This window comes from Chiloscyllium punctatum, unplaced genomic scaffold (assembly GCF_047496795.1).
Source record: "Chiloscyllium punctatum isolate Juve2018m unplaced genomic scaffold, sChiPun1.3 scaffold_157, whole genome shotgun sequence".
Classification (NCBI taxonomy): Eukaryota; Metazoa; Chordata; class Chondrichthyes; order Orectolobiformes; family Hemiscylliidae; genus Chiloscyllium; species Chiloscyllium punctatum.
In genome coordinates, this window is record NW_027309891.1 from 386709 (window position 1) to 407138 (window position 20430).

General features: G+C 45.2%; 1 long non-coding RNA gene across 1 annotated transcript; it reads left to right on the forward strand.

Moving 5' to 3' along the window:
* Positions 1-9769: 9769 nt before the first annotated feature.
* LOC140471833 (uncharacterized) lies at positions 9770-15651 on the forward strand. Its single transcript, XR_011957208.1, has 3 exons — positions 9770-9853; positions 12343-12450; positions 15540-15651. It is a non-coding gene; the product is annotated as an uncharacterized lncRNA (long non-coding RNA).
* Positions 15652-20430: the final 4779 nt, after the last annotated feature.

The window sequence follows — 20430 nt, forward strand, 5'->3', positions numbered from 1 at the left end:
GCCAGATGAAGTAGTGGAGGCTGACAGAATTACAACATTTAAAAGGCATCCGATTGGGTATATGAATAGGAAGGGCTTCGAATGATACGGACCAATAGCTGACAAACCGGACCCCATTAGTTTAGGATTCCTAGTTGGCATGGACCAGTTGGACCAAAGGTCTGTTTCTGTGCTGTACATCTCTGACACTAATAAATGAAAATAAGAAGTGTTCCTCTTTTGTGGAGAGCTAGCAGAAGCACAGATAATTATCCTTGGAGCTGAGAAGGTTAAGCAATGATTTCAACCAGGTGCAGATTTGTTTCCAAGGTATTTAATTTACAGAAAGAGAGAAGAATTGTTAACAACGTCACAATTTTAATAACTATTTTCAAGTAATTGGCAACTAATGCAGGATGAATATGTGAATATTATTTTATTCAGTAAATTCTGAGCATCTGGAACAGTCTGAATGGCAGCTGGACACAGATTCAGCAGTTATTCATAAACTGAGTTGGAATTTTACTTTTTAAGGAAAGATTTGGGGGGCTATGGGCAAATGGGAGGGGAGTTGGGACAGATTTGCAGCATCTCCAGAGGGAGGGAGTATAGCCCCAATGGGCTGAATAGCCCCCAGCCCCTGTGCTCTGTGATACTGCCCCATTCACTGTGAATGATGAAGCTCATCCCAGGGCAGAGAGGGAGGATACCACCACTCACCTCACAATGGGCCTCAGATGATTGATGTCAGCGCAGGCCAATAGGAGGCAGAGGGTGGGACTGGAGGACCAGGCAGGACCAGTTTGTCTTCCAACCAATCTGAGTGAATGAGGGTATCCTTAAGGCTGGAATTAAAGAAAGGCACATGTAGCAGAGATTTGAGAAACTGGAGAAGATTAGAGATAGGGAGCGTTCTGTGGCTGGAGAGGCATCATATCAATAAGGAAGAGTTGTGAGGCTGGATGAGGTGACAGTGATCGGGAGAGTTGTGAGGATGGAGGAATTTGGAGGTAGTGAGAATTAGAGTCCTAATGTTATACAGCAAGGAAACAGGCCCTGTGGTCCAACCAGTCCATGCCGAACATAATTCCAAACTGAACTAATTGTACCTGCCTCCGCTTGGTCCACATCCATCCAAATATTTCCTATTTATGTACTTATCTGAATGTATTTTAAATATTGTAATTGTATTCACAACTACCACTTCCTCTAGAAGTTCATTCCACACGTGTAATTTTTTTTTAAAACACCCTAATGTCTTTTCTCAAATCTTTCTCATCTCTTCTCAAAATGAATGCCCTCTCTCCCGGCCATTCACCTTTATCTACACTCTTCACGATTTCATAAACCTTTTAATAAGGTCACCCCTCAACCTCCTACACTCCAGTGAAAAAAGTCCCAGCCTCTCCTGATAACACAATCCCTCCATTCCCATTAACATTCCAGTAAATCTCTTCTGAACCTGCTCCGATTTAATGATATCCTTCCTATAACAGCATGACGAGAGCTGGGTTTAGAATTCCAGAAGAGGCCTCCCCAACATCCTGTACAACCTCAATATAACGTCCTAATTCCTATACTCAAAGGTCTGAACAATGAAGGTAAGTGTGCTTGAACACCTTCTTAACCACCCAGTCTACATGTAACACAAACTTCAAAGACGTGAAGCCCTCGGTCTCTTTGTTGCATATCACTACTCAACGCCTTACGTTTAATGAGTGTACGTCCCGCCTTCGTTTGTTTTATCAAGATGAAATATTTTGCATTTATTCCAATCTAAAAATCCTTTGAGTATAAAGGCAGTAGGAGTATAATTAAGAGGGAAATCGGGAGGCAAAAAGGAGACATGAGATAGCTTTGGAAAATAGGGTTAAGGATAATCCAAAGGGCTTTTATAAATACATGAGGAACAAAAGGATAACTAGGGAGAAAATAGAGACCCTCAAAGATCAGCAAGGCAGCCATTGTGTGGAGCTGCAGGTGATGGGCAAGATGGGAAACAAGTATTTTGCATCAGTGTTTACTGTGAAGAAGTACATGGGAGATATAGAATGTGGGGAAATAAATGGTGACATCTTGAAAAAAAGTCCATATTACAGAGGAGGTGGAGGCGCTCAATGAGTGGCTAAGGAGCTGGTGCAGGGGAAAAGGATTCACATTTTTGGATCATTGTGATCAACTCTGGAGTAGAATTGATGGATTGTACCTGATTTGGAAGGTGTCTCATATCGAGGCAGGGAGACTTGTTAATGCTACTCGGGAGGCAGTAAACCAGCGAGGAGTGGGTGTGATCGCAAATAGATAGTGAGAAAAGAGGTATCTCTGAGGGGTACAGTTCAGAAGGTAAATAGTCATTGCAGGCAAGGGCAAGGCACAGAACAAGGTGGGATTTAGCAGTTACACTGCATTTATTTCAATGCAAGAGGCCTGACAGGGAAGGCAAATGAGCTCAGGGTATGGTTTTGAATATGGCTATGGGATATCATGGGTATTATGGAAACGTGGCTCAGGGATGGGAAGGACTGGCAGCTTAATGTTTCCGGGTATAGATGCTATAGGAAGGATAGAAAGGAGGACAAGAGGAGGGGGAGTGGCATTTTTGATTAGGGACAGCATTATGGTTGTGCTTAAGGAGGACATTCCTGGGAGTACGTACAGTGAAGTTATTTGGGTGGAACAGGGAAATAAGGAAGGGATGATCTCCTTATTGGGGTTGTTGCGTGGGTTTCATCTGGGTGCTCTGGTTTCCTCCCACAGTGCAAAGATATGCTGGGGAGGTTTGATTATCCTGGTTGAATTGCCCACAGTGTTCAGGGATATGCAGGTTGGGTGGATTATCCAGGCTGAATTTCCACAGTGTTCAGGGATGTGTCGGTTGGGTGGATTATCCAGGCTGAATTTCCACAGTGTTCAGGGATGTGTCGGTTGGGTGGATTATCCAGGCTGAATTGCCCACAGTGTTGAGGGATGTGGAGGTTGGGTGGATTATCCAGGCTGAATTGCCCACAGTGTTGAGGGATGTGTCAGTTGGGTGGATTATCCAGGCTGAATTGCCCACAGTGTTGAGGGATGTGCAGGTTGGGTGGATTATCCAGGCTGAATTGCCCACAGTGTTCAGGGATGTGTTGGTTGGGTGGCCCTGGGAAATGGAACGTTACAGGGGGAGGTGAGGAGGCTCTGAGGGTCAGTGTCGATGTGATGGGCTGAATTGTCTCATTCCCCACTGTCGGGATTCTCTGATAATTCTACTAGTTTTAAAAAAGTTACAGAAAATAATAGACCATATCTATAAGTTAGGTTTCTAAATTAGACAAAGGCCAATTTTGACAGCACAAGGGAAGTACTTTCAAAATTTGTTTGCGGGAGGTTATTCCCAGGGAAAGGGATGGCTGGAAAGTGGGAACATAAGAACATAAGGAATAAGAGCAGGAGTTAGCCAACTGGCCCCTCAAGCCTGCTCTGCCATCCACAAGGTCAGGGCTGATCTTTTCATGGCCTCAGCTCCACATTCCTGCTCTCTCACCATAACCCTTAATTCTTTTCCTGTTCACAAATTTACATTTTGCCTCAAAGGCATTCAAGTTGATAACATCAAATGCTGCACTCGGCAGGGAATTCCACAGATTCACAACCCTTTAGCTGAAGAAGCTCCGCCTGAACTCAGTCCAAATCTGCTCCCCCTTATTTTGAGGTTATGCTCTCGTTTCAACCGTCCCCAGTGGAAATAACATTCCAGCTTCCATCTTTCTTACCCCCTTCATAATTTTATTTTTTTGTCTCCAACCTCCCATTCTTCTAAATTACAATGACTATAGAACCAATTTTCTCAATCTCTCCACATACGCAAACCCTCTCAACTTCCAACTCAAACTAGTGAACCTCCTCTGTTCTCCCTCCAGTGCCAGTACACACTTGCTAATGTAAGGACATCAATCCTGTACACAGTACTCCAGGTGTGGCCTCCCCAGCACTCTGTACAGCTGCAGCATAACCATCCCTCTAGCAATGAAGGACAATATTCCCTTCACTGCCTTAATTACCTGCTGCACCTGCAAACCAACTTCCTGTGATTCATGCACAAGGACACCCAGCTCCCTCTGTACAGCAGCCACTGCATGTTTTCACCATTTCATCATCCAGTTTGCTGTTCATCCAACCAAAATGGATGACCTCACATATCACAACTTTGAACTCCATCTGCCAGACCCTTACCCACTCACATAACCTATCTGTATCCCTGTGCAGACTGACAATGCCCTCTGCAGACATTGCTCTACCTCACCTTCGTATCAAATGTGAACTCTGTCGCCATACACTTGGTCCTCAACTCCAAAACATTTGTGTAAATTGCAAACAGTTGTAGTGCCAACACTAATCCAAACACCCGTTTATCCCCATTCTTTATTTTTTGTTGGTTAACCGATCCTGTATCAATGATAATACATTACCCATAATGCTGTGCATCTTTACCTTATACAGCAGCCTTTTGTGTGGCAACTTGTCGAATACCTTCTTGAAATCCAGGTACACCACATCCACCGAGTCCACCTTGTCCAACGCGCTCGTCCTATCCTCAAATAATTCCAGTAAATCCTTAAACATGACCTATCTTTCCTGAATCCATGCTGTATCTGCTAAATGAGACAATTTCTACCCAGATATCTCACCACTAATTCCTTGAGAGATTCAAGCATTTTCTCCACTACAGAAGTTAAGCTAACGGGTCCTTTTTGAAAAACAGTGGCACTGCATTTGCAGCTTCCAGTCTGTCAAAACCATCCCAGAATCCAACAAATTTTAGTGAATTATCACGAGTCTATTTGTTATTGACCCCCCCTCCCCCCTCCCCCCTCCATCTCCTTTAGTCCTTGGGATGCAATCCATCAGGGCCAGGAGACCCATCTACCTTTAGGCTGTTATCTTTCCCAACATTACCTCATTACTGGGAATGATTGCCTCTCTGTCCTCCCCTGCCATTGCCTCCATAGGCCTGCAACAACAAGAGTACACAGACAGTATATTCCTGTTAAGGCCAAGGATGGTAGGTGTAGAGAATGCTGTCTGTCGAAAGAAATTGAGGGCCTGGTCAAGAAAATGAAGGAGGCATATGGCATGTACAGAGAGCTGTGTTTGTGTGAATCCCTAGAGGAGTATAGGGGCAATAGGCGTATACTCGAGGTAAACCAGGTGGGCTAAAAGGGGACATGAGATAGCTTTAGGAATTAGGTTTAAGGAGAATCGAAGATGATTGTACAAATACGATAAGGACAAACAAGTAACCAGGCAGAGAATAGGTACCCGCAAAAATCAAGTCTGTCTGGGACCGCAGGAGGTGAGAGAGATTCTGTATGAGTGGAGAGGTTTTACGAACAAAATATGCACATCGGAAAACACAAATTTGAACGTCCCAGTCTCGTGTTTTCAGTAAACAAGGAATTGCCTCAGTGTGGCTGCAGGCATGAGTGCGCGCCGCCATCTTTATTTGGGGCAAAAATTCACTGGACACGTGTGGAGCCACCAGCTTTGTAGGGGGCAAGGTGCAGCCAGGTGCATGTGCAGCCTTTCTCTGGGACAGAGTCATTGGGCAGGACTTACACAGAGCACATTCAAACTCAGAAATGGATGTTTATTTCTGGATTTGTTTTGTCATTCATTTAAATGATTTGGTATCGTAAATGAGTTTGCAGGTCATTCAAAATTGGAGGTATTGTGGATAATGAAGAAGGTTACCTCAGATTACAATGAGATATTGATCATATGGGTTTAATTTAGATAAATGTGAGGTGCTGCATTTTGGAAAAGCAAATCAGGTCAGGACTTATACACTGAATGGCAAGGCCCTGGAGACGGTTTGTGGAACAAAGAGACCTTGGACTGCAGGTTTATAGTCCTTGCAAGTCATGTTGCAGGCAGATAGGATGGTTAAGAAGGTGTTCAGTGTATTTTCCTTTATTGGTTCGAGCATTGAGTATAGGATGTGGGAGGTCATGTTGCTGTACAGGACATTCATTAGGCCACTTTTGGAATATTGTGTGCAGTTCTGGCCTGCCTCCTATCAGAAGGGTGCTGTGAAACTTGAAAGGTTTCAAAAAAGACTTACAAGGATGTTGTTAGGGTTGGAGGATTTGAGCTGTCGGGTGAGGCGTAAAAGGCTGGGGCTGTTTTCCCTGGAGTGCTATAGGCTGAGTGGTGATGTTATGGAGGTTTATACAATCATGAGGGGCATGAATAGAGTAAATGAACAAGGTGTTTTCCCTGGAGTGGTGGTGTCCAGAAGTAGAGGGCATTGCTTTAGGGTGAATGGATAAAATTTCAAAGGGGCCTAAAGGACAACTCTTTCATGCAGTGGGTGGAATGAGCTGCCAGAGGAAGTGGTGGGAGGCTAGTACAATTAAAATATGTTAAAGGCATCTAAATAGACAGATAATATGATTAGGAAGCATTTACAGGGATATGGGCCAAGTGCTGGCAAATGGGAATAGATTAGGTTTGGATCCCTGGTTGGCAAGGATGAGTTAGACCGAAGGGTCTATGTCGGTGCTCTACATCTCTATGACTGTGGGATCATAGCAGCTTGCACTGTTGTGCTTCATCTCTGGGCTCCCTCATGACCACTTTGTCAATATCTAGCTTGCTCAGTCTTGAACAATGGGTGTATTTTTGGTCTGTTTAGTATTTTACCATTACTTTTACAGACATTTTTGTAAGTTAATTTTTCACTGCCACCCAGCCCCTGACCATGTGCTGCTTATTAATTTTTTTCTGGAAAATCTTTGACAGTCAAGAATTCTTTTTTCCAATAAGCAAGTGCATTTTCCTTCTATTTCGAACTATCAAATTCTGCACCATTTTCATTCCCTGTAATCCATTTTGCACTCCCTGAAACATCAACTGTGTTTCTCCTTCCACAGATACCAGTGATTAATGCCAAAGCCCTGCTGCCTGTGGAGAGGGTGATGTTTGACTTTCTTGTACAGCTGCAGTTTGTGTGGTGAAGGTGCTCCCACAATGTGGTTGGGTAAGAGACATTACAGAGTATTCATTACAGCAACAGACATTTGAAGATAATGTTCAAATCAAGAACAGTTTGTAGTTTTATTATCCTGCTTATAATTTCATAAAAATATTATTGGGAACTTTAGACATAAGGCCAGAGAAGGATGATATTAGGTCAGGTGACCAAAAGCATTGCCAAATAAGCAGGTTTTGAGGAATGTCTTAAAGGGGGAAAGCAGACCTGTGAGGTTTTAGCTGCGAATTTCAGACCTTGTTGCTTTGGCAACTGTAAAAGCAGCCACGCAGGTGAAGTAATGAATTAACAGGTAATTGAGCGTCTCGAACAGAATGGGTTGTCGAGGTCTCCAAGGGTGTGAGATGCAGCGAGCTAGGGATAATCACAACCAGGAATTAAATCAAGAGTGAGAATTTTAAATTGAGGGATGTGGGCCGGATGCTGGCAGGTGAGACTAGATTGGGTTGGGATATCTGGTCAGCATGGATGGGTTGGATTGAAGGGTCTGTTTCCATGCTGTACGTCTCTGTGGCTCTATGTTGTTGATTATGAATAGGAGCCTTTTGATGGATCAACAAGTTTTGGTACGAGGGATTACTTGGGCAGCAGAGATTTAGTTTTTCTTGAGATTACAGGGAGGTTGAATGTGGGAAGCTGGCCAGGAGTATGTTTGGATAATGAAGTCTGGAGATAACACAAGGTGGATGAGAGTATATGAGCTGAGACAAGGGTGGAATCAGCTAGAAATAGTGATCTTGGAGTGGGACTGGGCTGTCAACCTCACCTCACCTCTGGGATTCAGCTGGTTGTCAGGTTGTGAATCAGGGCGGTAACACAATCGGGAGCTGAGTGGCCCTGGTGGAGCCTAAAATGAGTGTCACTCAGCTGGCTGTTCCTGAGCAGCTGCTGCTTGGTAGCCCTGTTGATGACATCTTCCATCACTTTACTGCTGATCGAGTGTGGACTGATAGAGGGAAATTGGCTGGGTTGGATTGCCCTGTGTTTTTGTGTTGAACATCCCTGGGCAATGTTCCACATTGTAGATAGATGCCAGTGCTGGAGCGGTACGTGGCTTGGTGGGTGGCAAGTTCTGGAACAAAATCTATCAGTGTTATTGCCAGAATGTTAGCAGGACCCATAGCCTTTGCACTACTGAACCGTTTCCTGATGTTATTCAAACTCAACCGAACTGGTATAAAACTCACATCTGTGATGTTAGAAACCACTGGAGAAGGCTAAGATGGATCATCCCACTTTGCACTTCTGGCTGAAGATTGCAGCAAATGCTGTCATCTTATCTGGTGCGTGGATGTATGAGGCCCCTCCATCAGTAAGGGTGGGGATATCTGTGATGCTTCCTTCAGTGATTTGTTTAATTGTCCATCACCGTTCACAACTGGGTGTGGCAGAACTGCAGAGCTCAGACCTGTTCCATTGGATGTAGGATCACTTAGCTCTGTTGCTTGCTGCTGATGCTGTTTGATATGCAGGTAGTTCTGTTTGGTAGCTTCACCAGGTTGGCACTTCATTTTTAGGTCTGCCTGGTGCTGCTCATGGCATGCCCTCCTTTCCTGTCCATTGTGATGGGTGAGAGCAGGATTTACAAACCCATGAGATTACAGATTGTGCTGGAGTACAGTTCTGCTGCTGTTGATGTCCCACAGTGCCTCAGAGAGATCCAGTTTGAGATCTTACACCTCTTCAAAGTCTGTCCCAATTAGAACGATTATAGTGTCACTCAACACAATGGAGGTTTTTCTCAACTTTAAGGCAAGACTTTGTCTCCAAAAGGAATGTGTGATGTTCGCTCGTACTGATACTGTCATGGCCAGATGGATCTGCCGCTGGTCAATTCATAACAATGAGATCAAGTATGTTTTTCCCTCTTGTTGGTTCCCTCACCACCCGCTGTAGACTCAGTTGAGCAGCTATATCCTTTCGGACCTGGCCAGCTCAGTCAGTAATTCTGTTGCAGAGCTCGTCTCAATTGTGAACATTGAAATCCTGTACCCAGAGTGCATTTGACACCATTTTATTGCCTCAGTGCTTCCTCCAAATGTTGTTCAACATGAAGGAGAAGTGATTCATCAGCCAAGAGAGGACGGGACGTGGTAATCAGCAGGAGCCATGAGACTTCCTGGTCTCCGGAGTCAATGCTGAGTACTCCCAGGGCAAATCCTCCCTCTCTGTACACCACCTCTGACTGATCTGTCCTGCTGGTGGGACCCGGACATATCCAGAGATTTCAGGACAAAGTGAAGACTGCAGATGCTGGAGATCAGAGTCAAGAGTCTGGTGCTGGAAAAGCTCAGCAGGTCAGGCTGATGAAGGGCTTAGGCTCGAAACGTCGATTCTCCTTCTCCTCGGATGCTGCCTGACCTGTTGCGCTTTTCCAGCACCACAATCTCAATATCTTGGGATGGTGATGGTGGTGTCTGGTCATTGTCTGTAGGGGTTGATTTCATGAGTATGACTATGTCAGGCTGTTCCTTGATTGGTCTGTGAGACAGCTCTGCACATTTTGGCCCCAAAATCCAGATATTAGTCTGGAGGACGTTGCACCATTGAGAGGGCTGATTCTGTGGTTGTATTAAATGGTGTCTTGTTAGATGCCGAGTGGTCCATCCAGTTTCATTCCTTTGTTGAGACTTTGCAGTGATTAATACAGTGAGTCGCTGGCTGGGCCACTGTCAGATTGGCAGGATGTTTTTCGCCATTGACAATGGTTCTATGGAGATCAGGAGATTCCTAATTCCAGTTATTTTTTTCTTGAATTCAGATTCCACCACCTGCCAATATGGGATTCGAACCAGGACTTCAGTCGTTTGTTTTAATATTTTGGATAAAGGTTAAATACATTAGGTTTGTTCACTCACTTTAAATATCACTAACCCTGGTTTTGTTTCTTTGTGAAACACTGTCCATCATCCTGTCTCCTCCATCCTTCTCTTCAACAATGAGTGAGGAGCACATGGAGTTTCTCTGTCACTAAGACTGAGATAATCCGATCTGCTGCTTCCCTCCCTCCCACTAGCCCGCCAAGCCAAGCTGCGTCACGTCGTGTTCCTGGTTTTTGTCCTAAACTTACATCTTCCTCCAGTCTCTTGTCAAGCCTTATCAGAGCTCACCTTGACCCTTTACCCTAATCTCACTAAACTACAGACTTTCCAACTCTCTTTCCTCCTCCTCCCCATCAGTCCCCTCACCGATTCACAGACATTGTTCCTTGTTCTGTCTTTTCTGGTTCCGTCCTTCTCTCCCTAAATCCTGCTACATCTCCACTCTCCCTTTCCTTTCTGAATTCCTTGCATTTGGTGTCCTTGGTCCCTTCTGTATCTCATGTACATACTGCCAGGAGGTGACCTTGTGCAAAAGTGCCATGTTGGGTTTCACATGTACACTGACGATGCCCAGCTCTCCCTCCCCATCATCCCTCCCAACTACTCCACTGTTATTCAGTTATCAAACTGCTTACCACATTCCCACTACTCGATTAGGTGCAGTTTCCTCCAATAAAACATTGTAATGGTTAAACCCGTTGCCGGACAAATTCCTTCCCCTTAATGCTGAGCCTCTCCCTCTCACTGGGAACTATGCAGCAGAACTACACTCTTCACAGTATTGCAGTTATATCTGACCCCAAGCTGACCTTCTGATTAGACATCCACACAATCCCAAACACCAGGAATTCCAAACCGTTGCTTGTCTCCTCTTCACCCCAGCTCCATTGCTACTGAAACCCCTTACCGTGTCTGTGTTGCCTTAAACGTGACGAATCCGAAACAGATCCCTTGATTCTGTGACTGACTCAGAATCTGGTTTCAGACTCCCCTCTGTGTTTGCCCTCAGACACATTATTATTTATTCTGTCAAACCCCTTAAGAATCTGGTGGTGGGTCTGATTGTAGGTGGTGGAATGATGGCAGAGGATGATGTGTTGTATCTGGGTGGAAAGTCAGGACTGGGGGTGGGGGCGGGGGGTGTTCTATCCTTGTTGCAGTTGGAGGTGTGGGTTTCAAAGGCAGAGGTGCGGGAAGTGGAGGAGATACATTGGATGGTATTGACCATATGGGAGGGGAAATTGCAGTCCTTGAAATACGGGGCCATTTGGTCTGTTCTGGCCTCACTGGAACACTGCAGTAAGCATAAGACAGAGATGTTGGCCTGGGAACAGACTCGTATGTTAAAGTGTTAGGCAGCTGGAAGCTCGGGATCTGTTTTTGCAGCAGAACGTGGATCATCAGTCGCCATTTCCGCCACCTCCACTGAGATGCTGCCAGACACAGGTTCCTGTCCCCTCCATTAACAGCTATGCACCCTCCCAGCCAGATCGTAATCCACTCCTTTGTCTTTCCAAATGTTCTGGTCTCTCTTTTGGTTCTGTCCCTGCCTATTATTTACTCTTTAACCCCTATCTCCTGCAGTACAAAGATGTGCAGGTTGGTTGAATTGGCCAAGCTAAACTTCCCATAATGCTCAGGAATGTGTAGGTTAGGTTCATTAGTCAGGAGAACTATACAGTAATATGTCAGGGGAATTGGTCTGGATGGGATACCCTTCGGAGAGACGCTGTGGAGCCTTTGGGCCGAATGGTCTGTTTCCACACTGTCAGAATTCTAATTTTCCCAGCTCCCATCGGATCTGAGGAAGGGCCACTGGACAGATTTCTGTTCCCACATGCTGCCAGACCTGCTGAGCTTTTCCAGCACCTTCTGCTTGTTGTTCCTGATTCACACCATCCATACACAGTCCAGGTTTGATTCAGACAGGGGGAGGATCCCATCACTGACCTCACAATGGGGTCCAGCTGATTGGTGGAAGCTTCGGACCAATAGGAAAAAATGGTGGGACTGGTGGACCAAGTGGAACCAGCTGGTCATCCAAACAATGGGAGTGAATGAGGGGCGTGGCTAGTGGGATGACACGTCACCAGTAACTCTGCCTGTGCAGTGCCACGTGACTCGGCCGTCGGTGAATGTGGGAGACGCAAACAGGGAAGGGAAGATTGGCCTCAGAGACAGGGAGATAATTAGTTACTTTAGACTGGGAAGTTTTAATTACACACTGCGTGGTTCGTAAATCTGAATTAGCAACTCTTAATCCAGCGTTTGCAGCAGATGGGAAAATGGCTGCGGCCCTCAGGCGGTGAAAGGTCCTGGGATATGGCCGCCATTTTTATTGGGGGTAAGGTACAGTGAGGCGTATGTGCATGTCCCCTTCCTACGATTTGGAGGGGGGGCATGCAACTTGAAGAGAGGCATTTACACATCAAGCACATACCAAGAAAAAAGTATGTCTTTATATTCTTCCTGCACTGACTGAGAGTTTTGTTTTGTGAATTCATTTCATAGGATATTAAATCAGAATAATTGAGCCTGGGATCTCAAAATCAAGTTTTTACAGTCAATGGAGTCATCAGGATCTGAATATCATTGGTATTTAACTGTGGAAGGAGAAAGGTTTGTCTGTTCTGTTTGTGAAAAAATATCTCCAATATTTTTGTTAAGCAGAAAGATGTACAAATTCATGGTTGGATCATCCTTTGGGTGTGTGCTCTGTTCTGGGCCCTGCAGCTGAGGAAGGAGGTATTAGCCTGAGAGGGAGCACAGATTTATCCAAATTCTCTTTGTAAGAACTCTCAAATTTAGACCCAATCACCCACTTCATGATGTTAACCTGTCAACTTCATATTTCCAATTACCTGCCAACTTCCCATTAAAAGTCCTTTTGGACTCAAATTCCAGTACCTTTTCAGGTGGAATGTTCCAGCTTCTGACAACTGTCTGTTCATTCAGAAACTGCTGAGGTCCATGTTGACTCTGGGGTTACAAAGGGCTGAATTGAAAGATGAGGTGCTGTCCCTGAGCTCCCATTGAGATGCATTAGAACAGTCCAGGAGGCTGAGGACAGTGTAGGTGTGAGCAGACAATGAAAATGACAGGGCTGCACTGTGAGGGCTGCTTGGCTCAATGAGAGTGTTCTGGAGTTGGGTGTAAACAGACTGATGTGAGATAGGGAGAAGGTGAAGCTGAAACTCAGTTTTAGTTCAGGCCGTTCAGAAATTCACATGGTCCCAATGTGAAAAGCCAGTTTTTAAGTGTTACCTGCGGAGTTCTTGTTAACAGTTTTTAAAGTACTTTTCCTGAGGGCAGTTGAGAGTTAACCACATTGCTGTGGGTCTGGAGTCACATGTAGGCCAGACCAGGTGAGGATGACCGTTTCCTTCCCTACAGGACATTAGTGAACCAGATGGGTTTTCTTACAATCAACAATAGTTTCATGGTCATCATTCTCCTTTCCATTCTAGATTGTATTGAATTCCGATGCTGCCATCAGCCATGTTGGGATTCTGTCCGTAATCCTCGGAACATTGCACATGTCACTTATCTGGCAGGAATACCATTAAGCCATTGCCTCCCTTTTTAGCAATGTTTAAAAGAAAGTTCCATCATTCTACGTGTACAATGTGAGATAAAATATTGCAATGTCCATGTGTCAGCCTCTCCAAAAGGTCAATCAACAGAAATTTGTTTGGGAGTGAAATATTTCACTTTTGGGGGGGGGGGTGTTTATGAAACAAAAATGAATCCAAATAAAAATCTTATGCCACGGACATGTAATTTCTGAAGCCGAAGGGCGATTACAGAGACAGGGAGGGTTGTGGGGCCAGAGGGGGACTGTTGTCCAAACATCACTGTGGTGTACATGGACTGCAGCATTTCAGGGAGGCGGTTAACCACCACTTTCTCCAAGACAAGTAAAGGTGGCCAATGAATACTGGTCTGGGCATCAAAGGCAACCCCCAGGGAATAAAACCAAGCAGTGACCTCTCTGAGCTGACTTGCTGTGAAGTTAAAAACCTCTCTGGAAATGGAGTGGGCAGAGAAGAAAAACAGAGACATTTCACAGCTGTCCTCAGAGAGACCTCACTCTTGGAAGTACTCAGAGCCGGGGATCAGCTCAGTGAGTTTCAGTCTCTTCAAATATCAATCTTAGTCGGTTTTATTTTATTAAATCTACAATAGTGAGTCAGGTGAGGATTTCTTTTTAATGTCTTATGGTCTCTTGATTAAATGTTTAAGATATAAAACGTAAGCATTAAGTTATTCTCGGGCAGTATTTTTCGAGCAGTAACACTGTACCTTTGTCTTGGTCTGTAGATTGTTAAGGTGGAGAGATGGCCTGTTGTAGAGTGGCGTGCTGTTCCTGTCGGATGTGGGAGATTAGGGAGAGTTTCGATGACCCTGATGAGTATGCCTGCAGGAAGTGTGATTGCAAATCCTATTGGATCGCATGGATTGGTGGATGAGTGATTAAAGGCAGTGAGGAATTGACAGGAGCTGAGGGGTGTGATAGGTGGCAGTCTCAGGAATGCAGGATACTGCAGATACTGTCAGGTAGATGGGTTACCTCCAGGAAAGCTAGGAGGGGTAGGTCGGTACTGCAGGAGTCTCCTGTGGCTATCCCCATCTCAGACAAGGATACTGTTTTGGAAAATGAAGGTGGTAATAGACTTTCACGGGAAAGTCGCACTGACAGTCAAGTTACAGGTACTGAGACTGGCTTCTAACACAATGTGAGGTATATCCAGTTCTACACGATCGATGGTGATAGTCAGGGACACAGTCTACCGTTTCTGCTGACAGTGAGACATCAGAATGGGGTGGTGCTGCCCTGGTGCCAGTGTCAAGGATGTCTCACAGAGGGAGCAGAATATTCTCAAAAGGGAAAATACCCATTGGGAGGACATTGTATATTGGTACCAATGGCATAGGAAGGGGAAAGCATGGGGTCCTGACGAGCAGGGAGATTTGCTAGTGCCACTCAGCAGGCATTAAACCTGTGAGGGAGTCGGGGTAATCCTAAAGAGATGGTGAGAAAAGAGGCGAGTCTGAGGCTGGTACTGTTCACCAGTCAGACTGTCAAGGCAGGCAAGAGCAAGTCACAGAATGAGGTGCGACGGACCAGTTGCACTGCATTTATTTCAGTGCAAGAAACCTGACAGGTCAGGCAGGTGGGCTCAGGGTATGGTTTTGAACATGGCACTGGGATATTACCACAATTACAAAAGCATCACTCAGAGATGGACAGGACTAACTGCTTAATGTTCCAGGGTATAGATGCTATAGCGAGGATAGAAAGGGGCCTACAGAGCAGGGAGAGAGGTGTTTTTGATTAGGGATAACATTATGGCTGGGCTTCGGGAGGATATTCCTGGGAGTACCTCCAGGCATGTTATTTGGTTGGTACTGAGAAATAAGAAAGGGATGACCATCTTACTGGGATTGTATTGTAGACTCTCTCCCAATAGTCAGCGGGGAATTGAGACACAATTTTACCGAGAGATCTCAGTTATCTGTAAGAATAATATGGATACAATGATAAGTGGTTTTAACTTTACCAACATGGCCTCGGAGTGCTGTAGTGTTAAGGGCTTGGATGGAAAGGTATTTGTTCAGCGTGTACGAGAACATTTCAGATTCAGTTTGTAGGATGTACCTACTAGAGAAGGAACAAAACCTGACCTGTTTTCTTTATTCATTCACAGGATGAGGCAGTCACTGGCTCGGCCAGCATTTATTGCTGCGTTTACCCAGAGGGCGGATAAGAGTCAACCCCGTTGCTATAGGTCTGGAGTTCCATGCAGACCAGACCAGGTAAGGATGGCATTTTTCCTTCCCTAAAGGTCGTGAGTGAACCACATTGGTTTTTCCAACAATTGACAATGGATTCCTTGTCGTCACTAGGTTTTTTTTTCCCAGATATTTATTGAATTCACGTTCCAAAATCTGCCGTGATGGGATTCAAACCCGGGTCCCCAGAACGTTATCTGGGTCTCTGGATTAAGTGTCTAGCGATAATTTCACTCCGTCATCAGGACATGAGGCAGGGTGAGTGACTGAGGTATCAGTGGGGCAGCACATCAGCACCAAAGATCGCACAGTATTGTGGCTCAGTGGTTAGCGCTGCTTCCTCAGCACCAGGGACCTGGGTTTGATTCCAGCCTCGGGCGACTGTCTGTGTTGGAGTTGGCACATTCTCCCCAGTATCTGTAAGGGTTTCCTTCGGGTGTTCCAGTTTGCTCCCACAGTCTAAAGATGTGTAGTTTAGTTGGATGAACCATGTTAAATTTCCCATAGTGTCTCGATGCAGTATATGAGGTTTTGGGATGTGCAGGCATATCTCTGCTTGATGTGAAAAGATCCTTTTGGGGTTTTGGATAGATGTCAGAGGGAGGTATGGCCGCATGTTTTACATTACCCATGGCGGTAAGGGAGGGTCAAGGGTGTGGAGCGTGGGTTGGTGGGAGGGTGTGGACCGAACAAGGAAGGCGCAGCAGGAATGGTCTCTGCGGAACACAGATAGAGGTGGGGAGGGAAATCTGCCTCTAGTGGTGTGGTCTGACTTTAGGTAGCAGAAATAACAGAGGTGAATGCGCTGTTTCTGGAGATTAGTGGGGTAGAAGGTGAAGACCGCAGGGTTATATTCTTTCTTGTGGCTGGAGGGGTGGGGTAAAGGCGGAGGTGCAGGAAGTGGAGGGTATGTGTTGGAGGGCATTGTTGATCAAGTCAGAGGAAAATTATGGTCCTTGAAGTAGGCCTTTCTGGGATGTCCTGGAATAGGATCCAAAGAGATTAAACAAATATATCACAGACAAAAGATTAACTGGACCAGAGAATAGGACTCCTTAAAGGTCAACAAGGCTGTCTATGGAACCACAGGGGGTGCGAAAGATATGCAAATATTTCACGTCATTTTTACTGGTGAAGTATAAGGAAGCTCGAGAATTTGGAGAAATAAACAGTGATAACTTGGAAAGTGTCCATGTTACAGAGGAGGTGGTACTGGATGTCTTAAATCGCATCAAGGTGGATAAAACCCTGGAACCTGATCAGGTGTATCCTGGAACTTTCTGGAAATCTAGGGAACTGATTGTTGGGCCTCTCCTGAGGTATTTGTATCATTGATAGTGACAGGTGAGGTGCCATTATTTTTAAAAGGTGGTAAGGAGAGGCTATGGAACAAGAGAACAGTGAGCCTGAAGTCAGTGGCAGGCAAGTTGTTGGAAGGGATTCTGAGGGACAGGATATCCATCTATTTGGAAAGGTAAGGAATGATCAGGGAGAGTCAGTGTGACTTTGTACATGCACAATTGGGTCTCACTAACTTGAGTGAGTGTTTTGAAGTGACAAAGAAAATTGATTAAGCCAGGCGTTGAATGTTGTTTATATGGACATTCAACAAGGTTCCACAAAGCAGCCTGGTTCGCAGGGATTGATAACATGGAATGAAGGGAGAACAAGCCATTACAAAACTGCCTTGAAGGTAGGAGACAGAGGATGATGATGGAGAGTTGCTAAGTGGACTGGAGGCCTGTGAGCAGCAATGTGCTGCAAGGATGGATATTGGGCCCTTAAATAAATGACTTGGATGTGAATATATGAGGTTTACAGAAGACACCAAAATTGGAGGTGTAGTGTACAATGAAGAAAGTTAGTTCAGAATACAACAGGATCTTGATCAGATGAGCCATTGGAGCAAGGAATGGCAGACGGAGTTCAATTTAGATAAATGTGAGCTGTTGTATTTTGGAAAGGCAAATCAGGGCAGGACTTATACACTTAATGGTAAAGTCCTGGGGAACATTGCTGAACAAAGAGACCTTGGAGTGCAGGTTCCTAGTTCCTTGAAAGTAGAGTCACAGGGAGGCGGGGTACTGAATGCAGCATTTGGTACCCTCCCCGTTATTGGTCAATGCATTGAACGCAGCTGTTGTGATGTCATATTGTGGCTGGACAGGTCACTGATTACAGCTCTTCTGGAATTCTGTTTTCAGTTCAAATCTCCTTGTTCTTGGAATAAAGTTGAGAAAGTTGAAAGGGTTCAGAAAACATTTGCAAGGATTTTGCCAGGGTTGGACGGTTTGAGCTTATTGGGCAAGGCTGAATAGGTTGGGACTATTTTCCCTGGAGAGTTGGAGGCTGAGAAGTGATCTTATAAAATCATGAAGGGCATGGATAAGGTGAGCAGTCAGGGACTTTTTCCCAAGTTCGGTGGGTCCAGAACTAGGGGGTACAGGCTTAAGGTGAGAGGGAAAAGGTTTAAAAGGGATCTAAGGGGCATCTTATTCATGTTGAGGGCATTGCAAGTATGGAATGAACTGCCAGAGGAAGGGGTGGAGGCTAGTATAATTGCAGCATTTAAAAGGCATCTGATTGGGTACATGAAGAGGAAGGATTTAGAGGGATAAGGGTGAACCGCTGGCAAATGGGACTCCATTAATGCTCTCCGTTATTGGTCAATGCATTGAATACAGAAGCTGGGATGCCATATTGTGGCTGGACAGGACATTGATTAAGCCACTTCTGGAATTCTGTTTTCAGTTTGAATTACTCTGTTCTGGGAAGGATGTTATGAAACTTGAAAAGGTTTGGACAAGATTTACAATAACGTTGCCAGGATTGGAGGATTTGGGCTACAGGGAGAGGCTGAATAGGCTGGGGCTATTTTCTCTGGACAGTCAAAGGCGGAGAGGTGACTTCATGGAGATTTATAAAATCACGAGGGGTGTGAATAAGGTGAGCAGCCGGGGTCCTATTTCCTCAGGTTAGGTGGGTCCAAAACTAGAGCACCTGGGTTTAAGTTGAGAGGGAAAACAATTTAAAAGGGATCTAAATGGCAACGTTTTTAAGCTGAGTGTGGTGTGTGTATGGGAGGGGCTACCAGATGAAGTAGTGGAGGCTGATAAAATCACAACATCTAAAAGGCTTCCAATTGGGTACATGAATAGGAAGGGTTTTGATGGATACAGGCCAATAGCTGGTAAATGGGAATCCATTAGTTTAGGATTCCTTGTTGGCACGGACGAATTGGACTGAAGGTCTGTTTCTTTGATCTTAATAAATTAAGATTCATTCCTCTCTTTTGCAGAGAGCTAGCTGAAGCACAGATAATTATCCTTGGAGCTGAGAAGGTGAAGCAGTGATTTCGATCTGGTGCAGATTTGGTTCCAAGGTCTTGAATTTGCAGAGAGAGAAATTGTTCACACTGTCACAATTTTTAGTAACTACTTTCAAGTACTTGGCAAATAATACAAGGTGAAAATGTGAACACTATTTTATTCAGTAAGTTCTGAGCATCTGGAACAGTCTGAACGACACAGATTCAGCAGGTATTCTGAAGCAGACTTAGAATTTTACTTTTTAAGGAAAGATTTGGGGGGCTATGGGCACATGGGAGGGGACTTGGGACAGATTTGCAGCATCTCCAGAGGGAGAGAGTAGAGCCCCAATGGGCTAAATAGCCCCCAGGCCCTGTGCTCTGTGATACTGTCCCATTCACTGTGAATGATGAAGCTCATCCCAGGGCAGAGAGAGGGATGAGCCCTCCACTCTCATCACAATGGGGCCCGGCTGATTGACGGCAGCTCCAGACCAATGGGAGGAGAATCTGTGTGGTCCTGCAGCCAATGGGATTGAATGAGGGGTGTGGCCAGCAAGACAACACATGTCCATGAGCTGTGCAGGTGCAGTGTCACTGTTTGGGGTTGGGAGAGACAGCAGAGACTGGGACAGAGGCTGTTGGACCTGAATTACAAACTCCCGGGAAATTAAAACCAAAAGAACTGCAGAAGATGTAAATCAGAAACAACAACCAGGAGGTTCTGGAAAAGCTCGGCAGGTCTGGCAGTATCTGTGAAGAGAAATCAGAGTTAAAGTTTCAGACTCAGTGTCCCTTCCACAGAACAGATATTACTGAGAAAAAAAGGTCAGTTTATGTGCAGAAGTTACTGTGGGGGGAGGATAAAAGGAGTAAAGGATAGGTGGGGATAGAGTAAGAAGAGTGGTTGGATAAAGGAGTGGATAACGATCTGGCTGGGGGAGGGTCATTAGCTGTTAATGGAGACTGTTAATGGCTAACCATAGGTCGTGTGTAATGGCAGGCTGTGAGAACGAGGCCTGGTGTGTGGGGTAGGGGGCTATGACATGAGGTTGTTAATTTATGGTTAGCCACTAACTCTCCATTGTAAGCTGTTGCCCACCTATATCACTCCACGATTGGAGCTGCCGAGGACACAAACTTTGGAATATCTTCCCTAAACCCCTCTGTCCGCCTTAAATATGTATCTAAAAATCGTTCTCTTTAATCAACGTTCCCATCATTCATGAAGCATTTTAGGAGATTTGCCAATGTGAAAGGCTCCATACAATGCAGGTAGTTGTTGTTATTGTCTGACATCAGGCGAAACAGGGATGAGCCCTCTCTCTCTCTCTCTCTCTCTCTCTCTGAGACCTGATGAACAACAAAAGCAGGAAGCACTGAGCATGCTCCAGCCCACAATGGGCCTCGGATTATTGATGTCAGCGCAGGACCAATAAGAGTTGGGGAACGGGGCTAGAGGTGCTAGTTGGTCCTTCAACCAATCGGAGTAAATGAGG